Raw genomic sequence first — 9,782 nt, 5'->3', positions numbered from 1 at the left:
TCTGGGCGGCTGAGAACTGTTGGGCAAAGCTCTCGACCGCGCTGCAGAATAGCCCATCCTGGGATATGGGGGCGTCCGAAAACCGTGTCCACTCAGTGTCCCGCATATCGGCCAGGTTGAGCCAGAGGTGTCTCTCCTGGACCACAGCAGCGGACATCACCTGGCCCAGGGAGAGTGCTGCCACCTTTGTCGCCCGGAGAGCGAGGTCGGTGGCGGCACACAGCTTATTTCTGAGTCCTGGGTCAGCTCCACCCTCGTGCATGTCGCACAGCATCCTGGCCTGGTAGGCCTGAAGGGTAGCCATGGCATGCAAAGAGGCGGCGGCCTGCCCCGCAGCTCTGTAGGATTTCGCCACCAAGGTGATTGTGAACCTACAGGCCTAGGAGGGGTGCTTTGGGTCACCACGCCAGGTTGAAGCACTCCGTGGACACAGTTGCATTGCAAAAGAATGTTCCCCAGTGTACCCTTTGGCCGCGGCCCTGTCGAGGACAACGGGGACTTCCAGGACCGCGTAACCTCCTCATGCACCTCCGGGAAGAAAGGTATTGGGGGCATGGCCTGACGGGTGTCACGCGGCACTCCCAAAAACCAATCGTCCAGCCGCGGGCGCTCAGGTCGGGGTGGAGGGTTCCACTCCAACCCGAGACTCGCGGCTGCCCGAGAAAGCATGGCTGTCAACTCCGGGTCCGACTGGGGCAATGCTACCGCACCCGAGGGTGGCAGCACAGCCAAATCATCATCCTCGGAGGACTCCAGCCCACCTTGAGATGCGGCGTTCGGCATCTCTTCGTCTTTTGCTGCGCCAAACGAAACAGTCGGGACAGCAGGAGCCAGCCCTGATGTTTCAGCCTGAACGCAAGGCGGGTGCGGTGCGCTAGAGGAGGGGTGGCCCGAGGCATGAGCGTCAGGGCTTTGTTCCACACCGTCACCTCAGGTCACCCTGGCCACCAGCCAAAGTGCCGCCTCTCGTGGAGACCGCAGATTGGGGCGTGGCTGAGGGAACTCTCGCTCCAGGACGGAGTTCAGTGAGTCTCGACCGTAGCACCGAGATGGGCATGTTCCCGCAGTGGGAACATGACTCATCCACAAGCGCTGCCTGAGCGTGCTAAAAGCCCAAGCATGTCAGGCAGTGATTGTGCCCATCAGAAGGCGGCAGAGACTGACCGCTCCCAGAAGCACACAGCCGAGACATCCTGAAAAAGACGTGCCACGTGTGAGCTCTTTTAGGAGAAGAAGCTTCGCAATCGATGCCGAAGCGCCCAGGGAAACCCATACCAGCTGGATGCAGACCACTGCACAGATCAGCAGGCAGGAAGTATGCGATCACTGGAACGCACCGTCACACCAACACCGAGTGGAAAGCTGATCATCTTGAAGAAGCTAACAATAAGAATAAGGCTTGAGGAGTGAAGGGTAGATGCTCTTGGCTCCGAAGCAGAAACATAATGCGCTATTGCCAGCGTACTTCCTTATATACCCACGCGGTGGGGCGGAGTTACGCATACAAATTCCGCATGCCCATGGCATTGGCATTGCCATTGGGCGTTTTCTAAGATCTTGAAGATGATAGGCTTCTAGGCGAAACTCCCATTCGGCAGTCACTGACGTAACTCGGAGTGACTGAACGAAAGGGAACGTTTAGTTTGGTGTTGATTTGTATGTGCTCTTGCAAACTGGATGCTCCGACCTCAAACCAGTAGAGGTGTGCCCATGTAGATGAGCTCATAAATCTGCATTTTGAGTGGCGTGGCGTCAACTTAGCGTCTTTCGGCAAGTGGCGTTATTTCAACACGTGGTGGCGTGAGACGTTAACTTAATACCTGACATCACTTATTTAATGCTGTTTTAATATTAATACGGCGATGAAAAGCATGCAAATTCTGACCCATTTGCCTTTCGATAGACAGAAGCTGCTTTCAATTTCCAATACTCACGTGTGCTTGGTGAAGAGCGCTTGCGCATGTGGCTGTGCGCGAGTTTGACTCCGTGTAGTGGACTACACATTTTATGTTACCTGTAACTCAGCTAATGTGTTATTCCTCTTACACAGAAGTGCGTTGAAACCTTTTACACTAATGTGTTATAGTTACACAACTGTCAGATATGTGTTACATGTGACTGTAGTCTGTGTATATTTGCCAGAGTTACTTCCTCTGTTTGGATGAACACTGAAACGTATCGTTAACTAGTTTGTTGTTTGTTTTGTTACCTGGATGTTTTAGACATCATGAATCTACACAGACAAGCTCTTATTGAGAATTAACAGAGGTTTAGATGTTGATTTTTCATTAAATGTTTTATTTAAGGTAACCAGAATCGTGATAGTGGCACCTTTATTTGAGCTTTTGACCCTTTACTTGTTTTTTAATTTCTCTCTGGTTGCTATAACTGTATTTTAATAAAATGCGTTCGTTATGGCTAGAGAAAATATGATCAGATGTTTCTTGATGTCATATTCAGCAAGTACTGATCGGATCAAGTTTTTGAGTATATGGATGGTGTGCATTTATTTTATTTTATGTGCTGTTAGTTATAATGGTCTTGTGAAAGTACATCATGATACCCAGCAGTGCAGAATTATTTCTTAAAAAAAAAAAATGTTTTCAGAAAGTTTTGAGCTGCAACAGAAATTAGTCAAACACAGACATCAAGAAATGATGTTTCATTAACAAAGTTCGGGAGGAGCACGTTCAAATGATCTATCCAATCATAATGTCATTCAAAACAGCTGTCAGCAATCAGTAATCAACATGTCTACCCAATCAGCACAAGTGGAGGATCATATAAAGGTTTTCAGCATCCCTCCACCACCCCGTCTTCCTCACACTCACCTGGTTACTTTCCTAACCAGAGATACGGGGGGAGTACTCTGGGTTCGGGCCAAATACTGAGCTCAGAGCCCTCTCCTCGGACAGCACGCCAAATACGCATTCCATTTATTCTATCTGACTTATTTTTAAGTGTGAACTTGTGAATCAGCACATGAATCTCAACAATGGTGACAAACGAAAAGCTTCATGCCGCAATGCATGCTGTGTGTTATGTTTTAACGCATCTCTTTTTACAGTGTATCCAGAGTTACATTTTAAAACACATTGTGTGTTAAAAATCTACACGTGTCAAAATACCATCAACACACTCTATGTGTTGTTTTTTAACACATCTCTTTTTAGTCGACTCACCCTGGCACCGTTACATCATCCAACTTTCCTTTCATAACTTTCTTCGTTATTCATAATATTGTTATTACTATCTTGAAATATTTGATGGGATTTGTAACTTGAAATTGTTCAATTGTTTGTTTAAACAAAATGTAAACTTTAACCACCTTCATGCTAGCTTTTTAGTGGTACCAAAAAGAAGAAAAAAAAAGTACAAAAGCATTTCCAAAACAAGTCAATATCTGTGGCACATGAAAATTTTCCTGAATCACATCATAAAATCTTAAATAACAATAACAACTTACCTGAAGCTAGTTTGAATTCACTTCGATGTGAGCAACTTTCAGAGTCTGCTGCACAGAGTCTATACTGTACATTCACCAAATTTTTTTCTCTTGAAAAACAAACATTCCTTCCAAACTGCTCCTCCTTATTTTATGAAAATGTAGCTGTTTATTCTTGCTCTGAAATTTATAAATGTGGGTCTGTAGTGCAAGAGGATGTGGCAGGGAATCGTACTTGGTTACTAACGTAACCTCTGTGCCCTTAGATAGCGAACGCGTACTGCGTCGTTTGTATTATTAATTAATATAGATTAATAATAAGACAAGATGCAATGCGGAAAACTCCTTTTTCTCCGATTCTGAAGACTGTATAAAATCACGCAGTGTGAACTAGGGGTGGGAGAAAAGGTCGATGCATCGCGATTCGTTATCTAACGATTCAGAATCGATTCTCAAAAATGCAGAATCGATTCTGTGTTCAATTCAAACGCCCACTTCACCACTGCGTGAGCGGTCACTGGCCAAACACAAAAACCCGTTGATAGGCGAACGTTTGAATGCTAGTGAATTGGCTTCGTTTAAGATAAAATGGACAAACTACGACGGCACAGGGGCGTCGCAACCGTGTGGTCACTTTTCCCGGTGAGAGGGTTTAACACCTGTTTTATGCAGTTTTTCCGCAGTTTTGCACAAATGCCTTACAGCAGTCGCTCCTCCGTTTCTCTGGCCGCTCTGTGTCTGCACTCGCTGCGGCTGCCTCCCCATTTCAAAAATGTATTTTGCTTATTAAATGCAAAGTTTTTCATTTCAAAAGAATTTCTAAACTAAGTTCATATTTCCAACAAACGAAATTCTGAGCCAAAATAACGAAGTGGTGCTCAAGTAGGCTATAAGGCGCTTTCCTTGCCATTAATGCTTAATAACACTCCTATCCCGGTGGCCGGGATATACATAAACCTATCAACATCCGTGGCATCATTTTTGGATGACTTATCGAATATTGCTGAACTACTGCACAATGTTTCAAACGAATGGAAAATTCTGAACAAAGACTTCGTTTTGGTGAGTGATTCGTTAAATGTCTCTAACGTGACTGTTGCAGCTCGGCAAGTTTTCTCATGTGAGATGTTATGCGCACACACTGAATTTGGCTTCTCATCGAACGTTAAAGTTGTTTTTCTTCTGCATTAGCCTATGTTTTAAAGATTTTTTTGTGCCTCTAACCAAAGTAAAAATTTTTTTGTTTTAAATACATTTTTGGTTAAAAATGTTCTAAAGAAACTGAAAAATTGTCACACTTAGTTGCAAATTGAGAACTGTTTATTCTTAATGATTGTTCTTTGCAATTGTATGGCTTACTATGTTTCATTAGAGCTTGTTAATCTTGAATATAACTTTGTTAATAAAATAAAAGTATTGAAAGAAATCTTCATAATAATTTTTAATATGGCAATACTGTCAAACAGATATTCTAACTATAAACAAAAAACATATTAGCTCCAATTTTGGTTAAAATGTAAAGTTCATGTATTTGCACAGCAGGATAATTAGTTACCAAAAATGTATGTTAAGGATCGTTTTGGGAATCGGATCGTTTATCCCAGAATCGGAATCGGATTGAATCGTTAAGTGCCTTAAGATTCCCACCCCTAGTGTGAACTACACGGCCATTGGTTTGTGAAGTTAAAGAAAACAAACCAATGATGGCGCGGAACGGCCGCAAGCTGAATGCGGTAGGTTCATGCAGAAAGGACCTGCGATTGTAGCGCAGGGACATCCAGATTTTTAAACCTGACAAATGTGGACGGTGAGGCCCAGCCGGCCGCTGCACAGATGTCGGCAATGTAAACGGCACAGGACCACGCCCACAAGGAGGCCATACCTCTCGTGGAATACACTCTCACACCTAAGGGGCATTGAAGGCCTAAGGAGGAGTAAGCGAGTGCTATAGCGTCAACTATCCATCTAGAAAGTCTGGGCTTCGTTACCGGAAGACCTTTTGTGCGGCCACCAAAGTTCTGCCTTGGTGGAGGCGGAACGGAGGCGGAACGGTCTATATAAGACTTCAGGGCTCTGACAGGACAGAGTAGGTTCAGCTCCTGTTCAAGGTGGATGGAGAAAGAGTCGAGAGAACGACCATCTGTGCCCTAAATGGGGTAGATAGGACTTTCGGGACATATCCATGTCTTGGTTTCAGAATGACTTTAGAGTCGTTAGGCCCGAACTCAAGATACAAGGGGCTCACAGGGGCTCAATCGATGCCAAGGCTAGCAGCAAGGTGGTTTTCAGCGACAGGGGTCGAAGGTCGGCAGTCTGGATTGGTTCAAAGGGAGGGCTTTTAAGGTCCCTAAGAACCACAGAAAGGTCCCAAGTAGTAACCGTGAGGGGACGAGGAGGATTCAACCTTCTGGAACCCTTAAGGAAGCGAAAAAGAAGGTTGTTTCTTCCTATCGACTGCCCCGCTATAGGAACGTGGGAAGCTGCTATAGCTGCAACGTAGACTTTAAGGGTAGAGGGACTACGGCCTCTATCCATTAAGTCTTGAAGGAATGATAATATCTGAGATATGTCACAAGTCAGTGGGTCCTTGCCCCGGGTTGTACACTAGGTGGCAAAGGCGGCCCATTTCAGAGAGTAGAGACGTCTTGTAGACAGAGCTCTGGCTTGAGAGATAGTGTTTAAGACATTCACCTGGGATGGGCTTGCTTTTTGTTTTTTATTAACAACAAAAAAGATTCTGTTTTTGACAAATATAAAGGCCCTTTCACTAGCCTGACAAGCCAGACCCACATCAAGATGTTGGGTCTGGGAACTCACCATTGGCAGGGCTCAATCCGAGGGGCGGGATAAATGGTTGTCTTTCCAATTCCCTTTGCACGCAATAGGATAGCGCCACAACCAACCAGAGCAACGAAGAAGGTGAAGCGGAGCTAGTTGATAGATTAAACTTTCGACGTATCCGGTCGGCAAAACTCCGAACACATTTTCCTTTTTTAAGAATGACCTCAGTGCCGTTCTGTTCTTTTCTCAAAGAAAAGCTGAACTCCAAGTCTTCCAGAGCCGCGCAGCCAAAGCTGATTCGATAGACCGCTCTTCGCCAGCTTCTTTGTTTTCAATTAGCATGCAACTCTGCCGTCATTATGTTATGCCCGCCAACCGACTTTATACATGATGTGATTGGTCTGATTAGAGTTTGGTTTTTCAAGCTCGCAAGCCAACGGAGAATTGCTAGACGCCCTGGCTGCAAATGACATTTGCTGCTGCTAGGGTGCGTCTAGATTTCTAGGCTACCCTTTCACACCAAAAGTGAAATGAATAAGCCTTAGGCGGAAGGAAATGCAAATTAATCCCTGTATAGTAGAGGGCGCAGTTAAAAAAAAACTTCCAGTGTTCTGCCATTCTGGATTAAAGAAGAATAGTTCAACACTTACTTCAGCAATAAAAATGTAAAGAAAAAAAATGTGATGTTTATCTAAAGTAATTTTTGCTTACTCCTCCATGAACTGCCACCTTAACGTGGTGGAGGGGTTTGAGTACCCGAATGACCCTAGGAGCTACGTTGTCCGGGGCTATATGCCCCTGGTAGGGTCTCCCAAGGCAAACAGGTCCTAGGTGACGGGTCAGACTAAGAGCAGTTCAAAAACCCTTATGATGCCAAATAAAAGGAGGACCGTGACGTCGCCCGGTATGGCGCAGCCGGGGCCCCACCCTGGAGCCAGGCCTGGGGTTGGGGCTCGTATGCGAGCGCCTGGTGGCCGGGCCTTCCCCCACGGGGTCCGGCCGGGCTCAGCCCAAAGGAGCGACGTGGGGACACCTTCCCGTGGGCCCACCACTCACGGGAGGGACCGTAAGGGGCCGGTGCAAAGTGAATCGGGCAGCAGTCGAAGGCGGGGGCCTAGACGACCCGATCCCTGGACACGGAAACTAGCTCTTGGGACATGGAATGTCACCTCACTGGCGGGGAAAGAGCCTGAGCTTGTGCGTGAGGTTGAGAGGTTCCGACTAGAGATAGTCGGAATCACCTCCACGCACGGCTTGGGCTCTGGAACCACACTTCTCGAGAGGGGATGGACTCTTCACCACTCTGGAGTTGCCCATGGGGAGAGGCGGCGGGCTGGTGTGGGTTTGCTTATAGCCCCCCAGCTCTGCCGCCATGTGTTGGAGTTTACCCCGGTGAACGAGAGGGTCGTTTCCCTGCGGCTTCGGCTCGGGGATAGGTCTCTCACTGTTGTGTGTGCCTACGGGCCAAACAGCAGTGCAGAGTACCCGACCTTCTTGGAGTCTCTGGGAGGGGTGCTGGAGTGTGCTCCGACTGGGGACTCCGTCGTTCTACTGGGGGACTTCAACGCCCACGTGGGCAATGACAGTGAAACCTGGAGGGGCGTGATTGGGAGGAACGGCCCCCCTGATCTGAACCCGAGTGGTGTTCAGTTATTGGACTTCTGTGCTAGTTACAGTTTGTCCATAACGAACACCATGTTCAAGCATAAGGGTGTCCATCAGTGCACATGGCACCAGGACACCCTAGGTCGTAGGTCAATGATCGACTTCGTGGTCGTTTCATCTGACCTGCGGCCGTATGTCTTGGACACTCGGGTGAAGAGAGGGGCGGAGCTGTCAACTGATCACCACCTGGTGGTGAGTTGGATCCGATGGCGGGGGAGGAAGCTGGATAGACTCGGTAGACCCAAACATACTGTGAGGGTCTGCTGGGAACGTTTGGCCGAGTCTCCTGTCAGAGAGATCTTCAACTCCTGCCTCCGGCAGAGCTTCGACCGGATCCCGAGGGAGGGTGGAGATATTGAGTCCGAGTGGACCATGTTCTCCACCTCCATTGTCAAAGCGGCTGCTCGGAGCTGTGGACGCAAGGTCTCCGGTGCCTGTCGAGGCGGCAATCCCCGAACCCGGTGGTGGACACCGGAAGTAAGGGGTGCCGTCAAGCTGAAGAAGGAGTCCTATCGGGTCTGGCTGGCTTGTGGGACTCCTGAGGCAGCTGACAGGTACCGGCAGGCTAAACGGACTGCAACCCGGGTGGTGGTGGAGTCAAAAACTCGGGCCTGGGAGGAGTTCGGTGAGGCCATGGAAAAGGACTATCGGCTGGCCTCGAAGAGATTCTGGCAAACCGTCCGGCGCCTCAGGAGGGGGAAGCAGTGCCCTACCAGCGCTGTTTACAGTGGCGATGGGCGGCTGTTGACCTCAACTGGGGATGTTGTCGGACGGTGGAAGGAATACTTCGAGGATCTCCTCAATCCCGCCGTCACGTCTTCCATTGAGGAAGCAGAGGCTGGGGGCTCAGAGGAGGACTCGTCCATCACCCAAGCTGAAGTCACCGAGGTGGTCAAGAAACTCCTCGGTGGCAAGGCACCGGGGGTGGATGAGATCCGCCCTGAGTACCTCAAGTCTCTGGATGTTGTGGGGCTGTCTTGGCTGACACGCCTCTGCAGCATCGCGTGGCGGTCGGGGACAGTGCCTCTGGGATGGCAGACCGGGGTGGTGGTTCCTCTTTTTAAAAAGGGGGACCGGAGGGTGTGTTCCAACTATAGGGGGATCACACTTCTCAGCCTCCCCGGGAAAGTCTATGCCAGGGTACTGGAGAGGAGAATTCGGCCGATAGTGGAACCTCGGATTCAGGAGGAACAGTGTGGTTTTCGTCCAGGTCGTGGAACACTGGACCAGCTCTATACCCTCTACAGGGTGCTGGAGGGTTCATGGGAGTTTGCCCAACCAGTCCACATTTGTTTTGTGGATTTGGAGAAGGCATTCGACTGTGTCCCTCGCGGCGTCCTGTGGAGGGTGCTGGGGGAATATGGTCTATGGAATATGGTCCTTTGCTGAGGGCTGTCCGGTCCCTGTATGACCGAAGCAGGAGTTTGGTCCGCATTGCCGGCAGTAAGTCAGACTTGTTCCCGGTGCATGTTGGACTCCGGCAGGGCTGCCCTTTGTCGCCGGTTCTGTTCATAATTTTTATGGACAGAATTTCTAGGCGCAGCCAAGGGCCGGAGGGTGTCAGGTTTGGGGACCACACGGTTTCGTCTCTGCTCTTTGCGGATGACGTTGTCGTGTTGGCCCCTTCTAACCAGGACCTTCAGCATGCACTGGGACGGTTTGCAGCCGAGTGTGAAGCGGCTGGGATGGGGATCAGCACCTCCAAATCCGAGGCCATGGTCCTCAGTCGGAAAAGGGTGGCTTGCCCACTTCAGGTTGGTGGAGAGTTCCTGCCCCAAGTGGAGGAGTTCAAGTATCTAGGGGTCTTGTTCACGAGTGAGGGGAGGAAGGAACGGGAGATTGACAGACGGATCGGTGCAGCTTCTGCAGTAATGCGGTCGATGTACCGGTC

The sequence above is a fragment of the Gobio gobio genome, assembly GCF_949357685.1.
Source record: "Gobio gobio genome assembly, chromosome: 24".
NCBI classification, from domain to species: Eukaryota; Metazoa; Chordata; class Actinopteri; order Cypriniformes; family Gobionidae; genus Gobio; species Gobio gobio.
The sequence above is the reverse complement of the archived record's forward strand: the minus strand, read 5'-3'. Positions refer to the sequence as shown.